Below are 13677 nucleotides of genomic sequence, written 5' to 3'. Positions count from 1 at the left end.
AAAACTCGCCCAGTGTGCAACCACCTTATGTCCTTTTTTGGGAAACACTGTCAAACACAACAACATAGAAATAGACAACCTAGACTAGAGCACAGCCATACAGTACCTGTCCTCATTACGCACATAAGGCCTCCTGCATGAATACATTTAGAAGCAAACCTGTTTCCCTAAAGCCTCTTTAGCCTACACACACCTGTCGACATGTGGCAGTAGTACTGTAAAACCATTCGCAGAGAAATGTGTGACTTTCTGTGAAATGGGTGACTTTCTTCATCTCATTTAATAAAAACTTTGAAATGAAACAAACATGTGTAGGCCTACTTCAGCATCAAAGAAATTAAATCGCCATATGTATACATGCCCACTCCCTACGCAGATGTCCTTAGGGAAACCCAGCCATTATCAGTCAACAGAAAAAAGGACGGGCGTTTTTGATTAATCTATCATGGTTAAAATGGAGTTTGAAGTTGTAATGGGTTTGTATAGGAAGGGGGCTGGGCCGGTAAAATAAATATTAAATATCTAAATACTGAATTGAGCAACTTCAAAACTGTCTGGGGTGTTCACATAAGCCTGAGTAGACGATACAATGAAATGTTACAAAAACACAAACAAAACAATATAGAAACAAAATAGAAACTCTGTTACAAGTGAAACTTAGGCCTATGTATTCACATTTTACTTGAGTAAAATCACAAAAAGTAAAAGTTATATCATTATCAGGGGTCATTGCCATGCTGGCTTGTACGTGGCAGACATTTTTGTAAAAAATCAATTTGATCACCAAATAAATTAAATCAATCAATAAATCAATCAGTCAATCAACCCCTAGTTAACCACTTAAACCCTAAATACTTAGTTGACTAGGGTCCCCCAGCCCAGGGATCTGTCCATGGTCCCCTCCCTTTCCCTCTACACCAAAACTCTTCACTGAAAATTGCTATTGCTCTGGTTCAATTTGCCTATCTCACAGAATTTCCCCGCCCCCCTAAATACGCCCCCTTTCGGGGTTAGTGGTGATAGCGTGACGTCACTCCATAGACGCTACATGTTAACAGAGGTTATTTAAGAAGTCTACAACTTTTGTTTTCTCAAGGTAAGGTTTGTTCTATCTGCTCGACCTGATTTACCATCTTGTTTGCTTCATAATAATATTGGTCTGTCACATTTTTACATTAGAAAATGTACTTAGATTCTCCAGAGAAAAAAACGTGTAAATGCCCATGTTAAAGTCACCACTATTTACCGGAAGTGGGCGTGAAAAACGGGCTGTGAGATAGGCCTATTGGTTATAATGGTTTGATTTTGACTGGAGACCAGCTGTGACCGTGTTGTGAGCTTGTAGAGATTGGCTATTTTCTCTAAATGTTTCACCCCAGAATATGGATGCTAGGCTTCATGTGATTAAGATGAATGTTAGATCAAGTTTACCTCCATTACAGGTTCATGAGAAAGGAGCCTGCCTGATTCCTTGAATAGTTATAGTTTACACTGTACAGGTAAGAAGGGAAGGCTAAGGCCATCCTAATGTTAACATTCACAAATGTGTGCCAAATAAAAGTAAGCTGTCCTTTGTTTTGGTACACTCTTGTTGAGGGTTTTGAGGTTTATAGGGTTAGGTTAGGTCTTGCATTAACTTTAAGTTATTACGTTTTGGGTTAGAATTAGGAATAGGGCCGGTAATTATTAAAGGAGATTGCCACTCAGTTAATAAAGCCACTATGGTTCAATCTTACAGTCCAGGACAGTTCAATTACTGTTTGCACACATGATTATACTGATGTGATCCTGAATGCAGAAACTTTGACTTCAAATTAAAGCCTATACAGTTGGAGGCCATCGATATTGTCCTTTTCTTTTTGCTGAGGTTTGCGTGATCTGCGCAAAAGGACAGTTAACCCATTTTGGGCGGGAACCCCTTTTGGTGTTTTAAACATTATGTTATAATTTAGCTATTGAAAAATAGCAGATCTACAAGCTCATAGCGCGCCACCGAGTGGCGCGCTACGAGCTTGTAGGTCTGCTATTTTTGAAAAATCGTGAAAATATTTATTTCAGAAAACTGGAGGATTTAGAAGGATTTTTTTTTAATTTTGAGGTCAGGCCTAAATGGGTCAAATGATAAGGGACAATATCGGTGGCACCCAACTGTATATACAGGACATCTGTGGGATTTGTAAACAACAAAAAAGGCTTGCACACTGCATTTTAGTTTTTAGGACACATAACACTGTGTTGATGATATGGACTGAGGACTGCAACGTCCACTCTCTGTGTCACTTTAGTTCACCGTGTTACTTTTGTAAGTGAAGGACTCTCTTTTGCATCCAAAAAGCCCCAATGTTCGTTTTTCAGCGTGCAAGCCTTTTTGTTGTTTGTGGACTTTCATGCTGGCCTCTCACACCTATCTTCAGCCCTATATACAGTTGGGTGCCACCGATATTGTCCCTTATCATTTGACCCATTTAGGCCTGACCTCAACATTTTAAAAAATCCTTCTAAATCCTACAAGCTCATAGCGTGCCACTCGGTGGCGCGCTATGAGCTTGTAGATCTGCTATTTTTCAATAGCTAAATTATAACATAATGTTTAAAACACCAAAAGGGGTTTTGCGCAGATCACGCAAACCTCAGCAAAAAAAAAAGGACAATATCGATGGCCTCCAACTGTAGTAAACCTTGAGTTTAGAGCGCAAACCATCCGTGACTCTTTCATCTGTGTAATCTGTGAATTCCTCCCATATATGTCCATGTATTGTTCGACCCCAACCTGACGGCAGAGCACCTGCACAGTGGATGGACACTGAACGACAGCGAGAAGAATCACAGCCTACCTGTAAACGTATGTCTCCAGCCACCCGGTAAGGTCATTAGGGTGTCCTGTACGTCCTCCAACACATGCGCCTCAAATGTCCCGAAAAGTACAGTATTCAATATTCATCCAGTAGTAAAAAATAAATAAAATAAAGGATAATTTAACCTCAAACTGTGAAAAAGCGTTGCTGTCACACGTATCCTAGTTGCTCTCCCGAAGGAAACGAACTGTCACAATATTCCCATATACCGGATAACGGTTTTGATTGTTTTTCCTTCTCTTCAGGGCTGCCATGCAGCGTTATTTCCGTTTTGTGCTGCCTGTGGGGGGCGGGCGGGCGCTCGGTGGATCCTAGTGCTGTTATTGAGCGGCTGATAATACAGTTTCGACCTAGCTTTGATTATATACTGCCTACAGCGTTCACTGGTGAGGAGGCCCTTCGGGCCGTGGGACCACAAGTCAATCACACACACTTCTGACGGCCCCACACCGTGTGTGTGTGTGTGTGTGTGTGTGTGTGTGTGTGTGTGTGTGTGTGTGTGTGTGTGTGTGTGTGTGTGTGTGTGTGTGTGTGTGTGTGTGTGTGTGCGTGCATGCGTGATATGTGTGTGTATCGAGGTGGTGGTTGGGGGGCATAGGGGGGGTCCGATCATAGCCAGTTACTGTTGCCATGGCTCCCATGCCCAGTGAAAGAGCTCATGGGGTTTGGTCAAATGAAGCGGGCAGCGCCACATGCGGTGCCCGCTGGCGCGGCTCCCGGAAATGTAGGAAAACCACACAGCAACACACAGCCGATGGCCCCGCTCGTCTCACCATCGTGACTTAACCGCATCACTTCAGCGTGACCTCGTGATATTCAAGCATTCACATTCAGCACACATTCGTACGGGCTGGTGAAGGGGAACGCAGGATCGCTTCACACTAAAGGGCCAGCATGGAAAAGATAGACGCACAACAAGGGCCAAAAAAATTATCCGTGGTGGAAAGTAACCAAATTACATTTACAGTAACTTAAGTACTGTACTTACGTACAATTTTGTACTTTACTTGAGTATTTGAATGAGTACTTCTACTTTTGGTACTTTAACCCATTCAGGACGGGTCGGGAACCCCTTTTGGTATTTTAAGCATTATGTTATACTTTAGCTATTGAAAATTAGCCGATCTACAAGTTCATAGTGCGGCACAGAGCAAACGATTTTTAACTAAAATCTTTGCTTCTGCATGGGGGGGTTTTCCTGGAACTACATATTTTGAGATGGGGTCGGCGGCCAACTACAGATAACTTTCGGGGTCCTTGACATGAAATAGTTTGAAAATCACTGATATAGAATATTAGAAATTAGAAACATAGGTTTTTCAGAAAATTGTACAAATAAATCCTTATTTGTAGAATCGCCCTCTGGTCTAAATGGGTGAATGCCAATACTTTTATACTTTTACTCATGCACATTTAACACTTTTCAACCTATCTTCATATTATTGGTCCTCACTAATGATCATGATGAAATAGCACAATTCTTTCCTACTCACTCTGTGTCTCATAGGAGGGCTGTGGGCAGTTCAGAAACACGTCCATCATCGACGAGGAACCCTGGCTAATAGAAATTACAGGCTTTCTATTCCTGAATAGTTGCAATGCAACAATGGAAGCCATTGTTCTCACAATAACAAAAATCTAAATATTAAAAGAAATAATCTTTCTGAGAACTGCCCACAGCCCTCCTATATGAGACACAGACCAAGTAGGAATTATTTTTTGTTACTTTATCCTGAATATATAGTGATTACCAATTTTATGGAGATAGGTTGAAAAGTGGTGAAGTGGTCCCTTAAGTAACAATGTGAGTACTTTTCTTCCGCCACTGAAATGATCCGTTGTCATATTGGCCTGTCGTACGGCGCTGTCCTGTAACAGCCAGCAAAGCACCTTCAGCCAACTGCTCAGCACAACGAGTGCACACTACATGTACGTTTTTTTTTCTTTTTTTTAAGCCGTTCTTTCGTTCCGGCTGCCATCCGGTACTGGCTCACTAAAAGGACTCGTCCTGAGATGTGATTGGATTTGCATTTTTTGGGGGGCCAAAATGTTGTATAACATTCGGCAAAAATGGTGTTGTTGTGAGCTTGCAGATCTTCTATTTTCTGGGTCAGGCGGTAAACGTGACTCTGCCATGTGCTTACTATAGCAGTGGTTCCCAAAGTGAGGTCCGGGGACCCCCAGATGTCATTGAGGGAGTTCCAGGGGGTCCCCAGCTAAATGATAGTTTGGAACCAAATGGGCCCTTATGGTCTGTAACGGCTCCATTTGGTTCCATTTGTACACTCTCAGAGTTAAATTAACATTGATTTTACAATATAAATTGGGGTCCCAGAGCTAGAAAGGAAATGTCTGGCTTTAAAAAGCAGCAGCATGGCAACCAGATGTCCCTGCAGGGATCAGTAAAGTATCCATATACCTACACTGTAATGTTGCTCGCAAATGGAATAAATCTGTGTCACAACTCACAATGGCTGCAATTTCAGGGCGAAAAGGCATAGTGACCCAAAACAAATTATCACCCAGTGTGCGTGCGTGCGTGCGTGCGTGCGAGATTGCTTTCCTCCATGTGCCTGCAGCCATCTTAAGGCTGGGTCATTCACATAGCCTGGCATATGGCCACACCAATATTAGTCTGGAACTTTGGTGGTTACAAACAGATTAAAAAATGTAAAAAAAAAAAATCCCACTTTGAATAGTGGGCTCTGATTGGTCACCCACAACTATGGGGTGAGCAAAATGTCATTCAAACTGAGGAGTGTCAGACCAATCTCCCCAGGGCCTTTTTTTATTTTTTGCTGTGACAGATTTGTCTGGTTTCCAGGCTGGGTCATTCATGGCCTGAAACTCCAGGCCAATAGCAGTGTGGGTCTGTTAGGGTCTTTCTAACTGCTGCCAACTGGAGCACTGACCCAGTATACTCTCTCTCTCTCACACACACACACACACACACACACACACACACACACACACACACACACACACACACACACACACACACACACACACACACACACACACACACACACACACACACACACACACTTACACACACTTACACACACTTAAGCTTAAGCCTTCTCCTGCCTCAATGTTAAGAATGATTCAGAGAGAGAGAGAGAGAGAGAGAGAGAGAGGGTGAGAGTGAGAGCGCGTCAGTGTCTCTGTAGTGTCTGTCATGTGTCATCATTTCCTGGCACAGTCAGTTAATTGTAAGAATGAATCCCTACAGTACTGTATCTCTGCCTGCCTGTCATTGTGCCACTGTAAATGCGGCACATTTCTGGCTGCTGTGGTGCACGACATGACTGATTGTACTCCTGCGACTGTCAGGCTTGTCTCTAATTATGTAGTGAATGCTGGCTTTCAAATTCACCCACACCACCATCCTATAGGCTATAGCTCAGTGGTTCCCAAACTCTGCCCCCCAAAATATATTTTGGGGGGTCCCCGGATGATTAGCTTAAATGAAATGTACAACATTGTTTTCTCACTCAACAGTCTAACAGCAATCTTTCACTATTGGATGCATATTTATCCCTGCTTTTTGATGGTCATCGATCCCACCCATAATTGTTATTTTTTGGGTTGTTTTTTTTGTTCCTCTTGCATGTAAGCTATTCTGTAATTTGATGTCTTGGATTGTTCCGTTGTGTCTTGTATTTTACAAAAAACAAAAAACAGTATAACAAACCAGTGGCTCAGGGGTAGAGCGACCGGATGGGAACTGCGATATTCCCAGTTCAACCCCGGGCTCCCCCAGCGTTAGTGTCGAAGTGTCCTTGAGCAAGACTCCTATAAACCCCTATAATTACTCCCGAAAGTCCTGATGTGCAGGTTGGTGCCTTTCATGGTTTAATTCCTCCGCCATTGGTGTATGAGTAATGTGTGTGTGAATGGGGGAATGTAATGCACATCTACAGCGATTTGGATAAATAAGGCGATATATGACCATTTACCAGAACCAGTGCCAAGGGAATAGATATTAAATTGGACATGGACATTGACCATTTCCATATGCACTATTAGCATTTCTGTGAACTCTCACTCAATAGTCTCTGTCCTATATTTAAATTGCCTAGAGCAGTGCATATTTGCAAACGTTTTTAGCTAGTTACCCGTAACCCAACAGAGAAATTTGATGTCTCCTGCTACCCAAACTAGTAAAAATATCAAAGCTTACAATGTGTCAAATTGTGTTTGTGTTGTATAAGCTTAGAGGCCCAATGTAGATCTGCTATTTCCACTATTTTTAAAATTTATGGAATTTCTTACTTTTTTTTTTTTTTTTTCATGTTTAAATTTGTATACTTAAAAATGAAATGTAGGAAACGAAAATAACAGATTTTTTTACTCACGACCCATTAAAATATCGGTCTACCCACAGTTTGGGACTCGGGGCACCCGCTGACCAGCCTGCGTGGGGGCCGACTCATGTATACTGACGTCTGGTTAAGTTTCTGCACCAAACTTGGCACCATGTGCAGTTATGGAGGTCTGTAAAAGCTTGAGAACCACTGTGCTACACTCAATGGAACAGAGTCTAGTATACGTGGTAAGACCTGTGAAGGAGGAAGTAAGGAGGCTCATTTCTTTCCAATATGGCTACTTTGTATATTATAGCCTACCGGTAGACTGCCTAGATGGGAGGAGTGACTCATTGGAGCATGGTGCCATGCAGGGTTAATTGATCGGCAGGTGATTCCAATGGTCTAATTGTGCGGTCCTCTTTATAGTAGCACACTGTTTCAGGGGCCTTGATCAGCGCTAACACACAATACCAGCAGAGAAGAGAGAGTTGGCTTTACGGTGCAAAGTTAAGTCAAAGGCTTTGCTTTGATTTAAAAACTAAAAGCAAGCAGCACATCCATTACGACTGGATGTGGTGCTAGCCTACATATTTACATAATGCATTTAGACTTATGTATACAGCGCCAGGAGTCAGGACCAATCAGTGGACAGAGACTTGTATACAGTTATGTGGCCATTTGCATTTTCTTCATCAGTGAGTTAAGATTATCGGTCTGAAACTGATTGAAGCTGTTTTCTCACTTTCCACAAATGTAGGCTGTTTTATATTAGCCTTTTTTATGGGATCAAGTAGGACCAATTATGTTCTCAAATTTGGGATGCGCTTGATCCCCAAGTATGACCTCAGAGTTGAAACAATTTCTAGTGCAGTGGAGAAATGCAAAATCTGTTAAAGCTTGGCCAGGAAACAAAATATGCCGGAGAAGAAAACTGCTACGAGGGGGGCTTCCTTCAGACAATGCAGCCAGCAACATAGATAACATCACACAGCAACAACAGCACAAAAGAGGATAGAAACATACTCTCTCCCCATGCCTGGTGGAGACAATAAAGAGTGCAAAAAAGAGCAAACAGAGTATCATTATACATGTGCATGTTTTCCCTGTACTATCAAAGTTAGGTGAACTGGGTATGGAAAAAAGTAGTCGACAAACATTTTTCGTCATAGTTTTAGTCGACAAACTCAACACTATTCCTATATGTGAAAGGACATTTTGTTTTGAGAACTGTTGATATAGAAATATAAGTTTTTGTAGAATCGGCCTCAGGTCTTAATATGTTAAAATGACTAATGAAGTTGAACATCCCCACAATGCACTGCTGCTGGGGTTGCAGAGGGTGGCCAAAGCTCTATTTGTTTGCTGGTGGGTGGATAGGGTCGGTTAGGGAGGGTGATATGAGGCATCGGAAAATAAATTAGAAATCACATCAGAAGCATAATTACACCCCTGGCCAGTCTACCCTGGCCTGTAGAGAGCAGATTAGATGTGGGCCTAATCTTCGGCAGGATTTGTTGTCCGCTCGATCCGCGCGCCACACACCCAACAACGGGCCAGCTGAATTACACTTGTCAAAGTTGGTTTTCATCAATCTGCTCCCCAGCGCTGCTCACCAAATCGATAGAGAATAATTTTAATTCCAGCATGTCCAACTCCAGAAGTAAATGGCGAACAATTAAGCGAGTTAGGGCCACAGCTCAAATAATAACATTGGCAGTTTTGCTCTTTTAATGCAATGTTCTTTTCTCCTTTGAAGGCTGTAAGGGGTTGTGCAAAACGTGGGAGAAGATTAACCACACCAGCTTGACAAGAGGCATCATTATGGAATGGACTACTGCTTTACAGTAAGTGAAATAAACCTCTTCAAGTAATTTAATGTCTCTGGCTATGTGTTGAATTCTTGCTGTACTGATGTGCTGATATTGTAGACCAGTGGTTCCTAACAGGGGTCTTCAACAGTTGGTCCGGGACCCCGAGGGGGTTTTATACATTAGCATTTCTTTTTTGGTCGAGCAACACCAGTCCAAAAGCTCACGATACTATTTATTTAATATGACTCAAACTAAATGGAATCCAGAAGGCTATGACTACAACTAAATCAACTCAACTGTCCTCAACTGATCTAGAGCAGGGGTTCTCAACGTTTTTGGCCGGGGACCCCCGGAAATGCTTTGGCAATGTCTCGGGACCCCCGCCCCGCCCCCTCCCGACCCCCAATATAAATTGACTGCTACAATAACCTTAAACCATTTTGGGCGGGAACCCCTTTTGGTGTTTTAAGCATTGTTATAATTTAGCTATTGAAAAATAGCAGATCTACAAGCTCATAGCGCTACGAGCTTGTAGGTCTGCTATTTTTGAAAAATCGTGAAAATATTTTTATTTTTTATTTTGTTATAATAAATAATTTGGGGACCCCCTAAAATAATTTGGCGACCCCCCGAGGGGTCGCGACCCACGGGTTGAGAACCCCTGATCTAGACTATAGTCTACATCCAGACAGCACCAGATCTTACATGTCCGGGGGGGCTTTGACCCCATCTGTGACCCCGTGGATCCCTTCCACTGTGGATAGGATGAACTTTATTGATCACCAAAGGGGAAGCTGGTTTGTTGCCCACATACATTAAAATCCATAGTGTTCATTCACCAAAATGGACCCACATTTGGTTCCATTGATACACTCTTTACCGTGTTAGACAAACATCCAACACACTATATAAATCGAACCACACACAATGGTTGAAGAATCATGTCCACAGAGTTCCATTGCAACAACAATAAAACAGTCAATGAAAGCCTAAGTCTACAGTCAATTGATGATATGCACCCGGCTGCCATCTTGCCAGCAAGGCGCTACCTATAGGTGCAACTTCCCATAGAGAGCCCATTCATCCAAACAGAACAGTCCTATCTAATTGTATTAAAAAACGTCAAACTCACCAACATTGCAGCTGTACGGAAAGCTTGAATTATCCTCTATCTGCAATGTGTTTGTTTAATAAAAATCCACTGTCAAATTCCTGTGCTGGAGTTTGGAAGTGCTCGTTGACTTATCACTCAACAGCCCATGTGTACCACCTGTTTTGAATTTGCACATAATGCAGGAGGCAGCAGGAGGTTGCTTTACTGATAACGAGTGCTTCCAAACTCACTTAGAAAAATAATCATCTGCAAGGAATTTCTTGACATGAAGTAGCTCATAACATGTCTACGGTGGACACTTTGCAGATAGTAAGACGATAAAGAAGATAATTCAAGATTTTCGTACAGCTGCAATGTTGGTGAGTTTGACGTCATTTAATACAAATAAATAGGACTTTTCTGTTTGGATGAATGAGCTGTCTATGGGAAGTTGCACCTAGGTAGCACCTTGCTGGCAAGATGGCAGTCGTGTGCATATCATCAATAGAGGGCATGTGCGTCATCATATCCGGAAGTTATGCAGGAAGAAGGGGTGAAATCGCCTCATGTGCTGGGTGAGCAACTCCATGCAAGTGGATGGGAGGGGCACTGCCGTCTCTATTATTTACCAGTAAGACGCCCTGAGGGCCCTACAGGGCATGGCCGCGTGCACAAATCCGCTGGCTGGCTCCACAGATAGATAGATAGCTTTTATTGTCATTGTAACAGGTACAGGTACAAGTACAACGAAATTATGATGTGCTGGGAGTGCACTGAGCCGTTGCGACTATGCGCGCCGCCACTGATTTCTCCACTTGCATCAGAAAAAAAAGAAAAAGAAGGATAGGGGGGGGGGGGGGGGGGTATGGGCAGAGTTGGGGTGGGGGTATTGACAGAGAGGGAGGGGGGGGAGGGGGCATACGGAGACATCACATCACATTACAATTGTCATTGTATCGTGCAGGCACAGAATGTACTTGGGTGGGGGGGCAGGGCGGGTTGTAGGTCTGGGCAACAATCAAACAAACACTACCCTCACACCACCCTTCAGGTTGGAGGGGCTGCGTGCGCGTAGGAAAAAAGTGGAAGCACAGCCGGAGCAGCAGGATTGCGGGTAGGGGTTGGGGAGGGGCGGGTGAAGGCGGCGTGTGGTGCAGGAGTGTGTGTGAAGTGTCTTGTTAAGTTCATTGTTTATGTTTGCGTATCCTGAGCAGCCCTCCCGGATTTGGGTCCCAGGGTCCATATATGCAGATCTAGGTGATGATCCAGTCTTCTCCATGTATGGCTATCCAGGGTTTGATGAGGTCAGTGTCGTGATCTTCATATATGGAGAAGGCCATATATGGAGACGTGATGTCATGGGGCCTGATGTCATGAGGCGTGATGGACTGATAACCATATATGGAGGCGTGATACGACTGATGGACGGGTTTTGTAGGTTTTCATAGTAATCTGCGACCTACAGTCGCAATAACTCTATTACTGAGTAATACTCTATTACTGAGTACTCTATTACTGAGTAATACTCTATTACTGAGTAATACTCTTTTACTGAGTGGCAAAAAACGACTTTCTGACAGCCCATACATCCAAACAGAAAAGTCCTATCTGATTGCATTAAACTATGTTAAACTCACTTTGCCACTCGATTAAGTTCTAGGCCTATATAAACCTACAAATCAAACATTTAATGAGGTCAGAAATGTCGGAAATATGCAATTTGCAACCAATATGCAAATGGTTATGGTATGCTGTCAGTTACAATGCCACACTCATTGGTATGCATAGGAAATGGCCGCATAAAATAAATAAATAAATACAGTGGTGGAAGAAATACTTATAATTGTTTACCTACTGTAAGTAAAAGTATCAATACCATAAGAAATACAAAATTAACTTGAGTAAAAGTATACAAAAGTATTGGCATAAAAGTACACTAGTACCAAAAGTAGAAGGACTCATTATCAAAACGGAGCTTTTGAAAATAGCAGATCTACAATCTCACAAAGCGACGCATTGTGAGCTTGTAGATCTGCTGATTTCAAGTAGCCAAAGTATAGGGATGAAGTGGTTAATGCTCACTAACAGTTTTCAAATAATTGTAGTGGAATAAAAGTACACATATTTGCCTTTGCGATATATTAGAAATACCCCAGTAAAGTAAAAAGTTAAAATGTTACTTAATTATTTCCACCACTGAATCAATACTCGAGAGAACATGACATCAACAGAGTTCATTAACTGCTGCACAACAAAACAACTTCCTGAGACCTTTCAGCGGAGCCTTTTGGCAACAGCAGCCGGTTGTAACTCGTTCCTGCTGCTACTCTTTAAAGAGGTTCTGCAAATGGACTGTGTTAATTGTATAGTGACTTTTAGTGAGTGCCTTTCTAGTCCGTCCTATACCCTTCAAAGCGCTTTACAATGTATACCATAGGAGAGAAGACAGGTGGCAAAGAGATCTGAATGGGATGGGAGCACTCATAACACAATGGAAGAACATCATAATGAGACGGAAAAGTATTAGAGGTTTAGGCAAACCTTGATCAAAATAAGAATTATTCAATACATTCTCTAATTGTGTAGACTTCTTGTAAATTAAGTACTCTATTACTAACAATAATGTTTCTCTTGCGGGGTGAAACCAAATGGTCTATTTGGTTTAATTTTACACTCTCAAGAGTTAAAGATATATAAGGGTCCATTTGGTTACCAACTCTATATAATTTGGCTGGGACCTGGAACCCCCTTAAGGACCCCTGGTTGAGAACCACTGAGGTAGGGCATTCATTTACGAAATGACAAAACAAAAAAAACAGACAAAACAAAAAAGTTAATACATTGAGATTACATACATTTTCTGCCCGACAACAGCGCTATGCTGCGCATAAAAGGGATCAGACAGACAGACAGACAGACAGACAGACAGACAGACAGACTTTGTCAGAGAGATTTGTGGGTTTATATAGATGCATTTCTGGGCAACCTCTGATGGCACTGCAAGCGAGAGGTGAACCTGAGGTTCTGTTTGAGCTCCATTGGTTGGACGGTTCTTCAGATACGCATGCAGCCTATGCAGGGCAGGGACCGACACACAGATTAGATATGAAGATATTCTGTGCATGTGTTTATAGATAGATATGTCACTGTCGGTACTATACTGTCACTTTATGGTTTATGGCATTCAACAGTGTTGTTCACTGTCCCCTGAACGTTTTGTAATTATATTTGAATATTTCCCTCTCAGCACACCTGTCTGCTCTTTTGCAAGAACTCCCAGGGGTCCTTCCTTTATTTTCCAGTCAAAGTTTTTCCTTTTGCCCGGTTGAGGCTCAAAGTGACCTTTGATGTATGTGTGTGTGTGTGTGTGTGTGTGTGTGTGTGTGTGTGTGTGTGTGTGTGTGTGTGTGTGTGTGTGTGTGTGTGTGTGTGTGTGTGTGTGTGTGTGTGTGTGTGTGTGTGTGTGTGTGTGTGTGTGTGTGTGTGTGTGTGTGTGTGTGTGTGTGTGTGTGTGTGCGTTTCCTGTAAATCTCTTTGATACTGTTAATCTGTTATCAAAGAGTAAGCCTATACAAATAATAGTTGGGTTGAGCTGAAAGGGAAATTGG

The sequence above is a fragment of the Electrona antarctica genome (genome assembly GCF_951216825.1).
Source record: "Electrona antarctica genome assembly, chromosome: 23".
In the NCBI taxonomy this organism is placed as follows: Eukaryota; Metazoa; Chordata; class Actinopteri; order Myctophiformes; family Myctophidae; genus Electrona; species Electrona antarctica.
This window is presented reverse-complemented; position numbering follows the sequence as displayed.